Raw genomic sequence first — 3,252 nt, 5'->3', positions numbered from 1 at the left:
TGTTGTGATGTCGTCTTGCAATCTGACTTCTGGAGGTTTGGAGTGTTTTTGGGTTCAATTTTCACCGGAGGAGTTAGAAATAGGCTTCAGGTCTTTGATTCTGGAGGCTGGTTATTAGATTTGCTCTGGATCTGGTTGTTTTTGGGGACTTGTCGACTAGTGTTTTGGAGCTCTGTAGATCAGGTTGAAGACGGCGGTTTCCTTCTTCAATTGGCTTCCGCTTCTGTTTCAGATAGTTCCTGGCGGATCTAGCGTAGGTGGTTTAGCCTGCTCCGGGTTGTAGCTGCGGTAACAGTTACCTCTTTGTTGTGTGGTGCTTCGCCTCCTATTTACTCCAGTTAGAACCCTCTGCCTTTGGCCTCTGCTGGTCCTTTTGTGAGTCTCTGTCTCCTTTGTTGTCTTTTTTTTTGTAGTTTCTTCTCTCGGTTTGGTCAAGCTGCTTGTGTCCTGGTTGTTTGATTGTGGTTTGGAGTTTCTCGTTGGCGAGGCCCTCTTAGTTCGGTCTGCGCTCTTCTCTTGCCGCCGAGCACGGTCTGAGCTCTTTCCTTGCCGCTGTGTCCCCTTTGTGTGGTCTTCTCTGCATGGCTTCTCTTTTACCATCAATCGGCTCTCTTACCTGCTCTGACTTTGAAGATAGGCTCCTAGTGGTCTTTTTTCTTTGAGAGGTGGTTGTTGCTAGGGTCTCCTTGTGTCTACCTAAAGTCTGTGCTCTTTTCTTTGCCGCTTCCGGTGGTCTCCATCTGGTCGTGTGTGGGTCTGCGCTCTTTCCTTGCCGCCTTCGCTCTTCTCGCTGGTTTGGGTTTCTCTTAGTTCTCCTCTTCTTGGGTCAAGGTGGGGATGGCGCAGGTAAGTGGTTTGCCCTCTCTCAGTTGCGTGATGTAGTGCTGCTTCTGGTCTTCGTCACTTTCAGGTTGTTTGAGCTTGGTCAGTAGATTGGGTCTTTGGTTCTCCTGTGGTAAGGGTTCTCTGTCGCATTGGCTTCTTCTGTCTTAGTGGGAGGTGGAAGTGGTTCAGGTTCGCTTTGCTCTGTCTTCGGTTGCAACCGGTGAAGTGGTTCTCTTTTCTCTTCCTTCTGGCCAGACCTTCTTGCTGGGTTGGGTTTAGTATGCTTCTTGAGGTTCATCTGCTTTGTTTTCTTTTGGCTTGTCTCTGTTCCTCTTAGCTTCTTCTCTTGGTGTGACTGTACTTTTTGCAGCCTTTGTAAACAGTTTTGTAACTCTTGTATTTCAATAGAAAATCTTTGTAAAAAAAAAAAAAAGAATGTCTTCGTTAACATGTTTTATATTCAAAACTTTTTGTTTGTTTTCACAAAACCAATTTATTTCTTCAGGTCACTGGAGAAACATATAATTTACATAGGTGCAAAGATGTTTCCTATAAGAAAATAAAGAATTTGGTAGTTGCTTTTGCTTCCTCGAAGATTACTCTTGTTCTCGTTGCTAACTTAGAAGCCATAACCTGCATGTCAACAGAAATATCAGAAATGGTTGCAGATTAAGATGGGGTTACCAGAAGGAGCTATGATTAAGGCTTGCTGATCGCAAGAACAACACAATCAGACATCAAAATGTCTTACCCATGGAAGAAGTATGCACTAAGTATCCCCTCCCGAGTCTATCCACAGCCCAAAGCAGTAATTACAAACTGAAACCAAGTCCAGACGGTCCAGTGTTGAAGAACTTGTTTGCCCAAAAGGGTACACGCCTTGAAGCAAGGCTATAAATCACAGCGAAGAGAACAGTGATTCCAGTTCCAGCGGCCATGATAGAAATCTGTGTAAAAATCTATGGGATCTCTCCCCATGATCTCTGAATAGAGAGTATTGCTTTTCGTTTGAGTTTAGGAGCAAATGCAAGTGAATCCTCAATCTGTCTGCGGATAGCCAAGACAGCGTCTTAATGATGGTTTGTTGAAACAACCCACACATGAAAATGGACCTATGCAATAAACTCAGCAGGAAACCTTCACAATAACTACAAAGATTAAAGAGATTCATAAACAGTCAACTTCAAGCCAGTTTGAATTTCTTAAACATGTAAAGACTAAAGAGGAGCAAGGTGTGCGCAACTTACAGATTCAAATGCGACTTTGGCAGATGCAATCCTTACATAAATCGCCCTCTTTAGGTGTTCAAAGTTTCACCTGCGTACATATGCTAGCATATAAGAAAAAACCTACGCACGAAGCTGTTGTAAAACTTCTCTCAGGGAAAAGTTTGCTTCTTTCTCCTAAAGGCTGTGTGGATTCAGCTCTTTGAATAACAAAATAATACCTGTGGTTGCCCCAATCCAAATTAAAGACAAAAGAATACCTGGGAAAATGGACTTGATCTGGATGCCTGGAAAAATGGACTTGATCTCATGTTCTAGATGCTGTTTAAACAAAAAAAGATATGTTGCAGCCATGTCTAAACCGCAGCTGCTAAACCTGTGTATAGTGCCACAAAATGTAATTCAAATAGTTTCTTTGTGGCATTGGAGCGATGAAACCACAAATTTACAAACCACTAAGAACGGGACAAAAATATGAACCAAAACTTTTTAATCAATGAGAAGAAGGTAGAGTGTGATGACCAACCGGGCTTTAACTGGATTTGAAAACCAAAGAGGCTCGTGCAAACAGGGGAAGTAAACTGGTTGTGGTATTGATGCGGTAGATTTCGAGTTGTGCGTAGCCATTACTGCATTAGAATCATAGTTTTAGTGCGAAGAATAGTACTTGTGTAGAAAAATAAATCCAGAAGTTGTTACCTAGATTGATTTGGATCAATAGAAGAAGAAGTAAAGAATCTGATACCTATTTGTCTGTAAGGAGAAGCTCCAAACCAATAAGCAGACCACCTTCAACTGTTCTTCTAGCCTCCCAGAGATGGTTAACCGGAAGCGTCGTTCTGAATCCGCTGCACCCAGGGAGAGGTTGTTGAAATACACAGCGACATGAGAATTTCCGGAGGACTTAGCAGATCTTATTGAGTTTAAATATATTAACGATTTAATCTGGTTTCCTTTCGCCGGTTTACCTCAATTTTGGTCTAATGTAATTTGTATATAAACGTTGTACTGTACAGAGATTCAAACTAATGAGAAATATCTTTTCATTTGTAACAAACTTTTCTTATCTCTTTGCTCTCTTCTCTCTCTCGATCTCAGATCGTAATATGGTATCAGAACCATCTGAGCTATTTTTCAATTGATTCCTCCATTGTTAGAGCTTGAATCGTGTTCGTTACTCGTTTCTCCTCCTCTACAATGG

General features: G+C 42.0%; 1 long non-coding RNA gene across 1 annotated transcript; it reads right to left on the bottom strand.

Annotated features, from left to right (window-relative positions):
- Positions 1–1,288: 1,288 nt before the first annotated feature.
- On the bottom strand, positions 1,289–2,564 carry LOC108857819 (uncharacterized). Its single transcript, XR_001950388.2, has 4 exons — positions 2,312–2,564; positions 2,073–2,142; positions 1,577–1,872; positions 1,289–1,458 (listed from the first exon to the last, which is right to left on the bottom strand). It is a non-coding gene; the product is annotated as an uncharacterized LOC108857819 (long non-coding RNA).
- Between the last annotated feature and the right edge of the window lie 688 nt (positions 2,565–3,252).

Source organism: Raphanus sativus, chromosome 1, assembly GCF_000801105.2.
Source record: "Raphanus sativus cultivar WK10039 chromosome 1, ASM80110v3, whole genome shotgun sequence".
NCBI classification, from domain to species: domain Eukaryota; kingdom Viridiplantae; phylum Streptophyta; class Magnoliopsida; order Brassicales; family Brassicaceae; genus Raphanus; species Raphanus sativus.
Note: the sequence above shows the minus strand (reverse complement) of the source record. Positions and strands in the feature narration are given on the sequence as shown.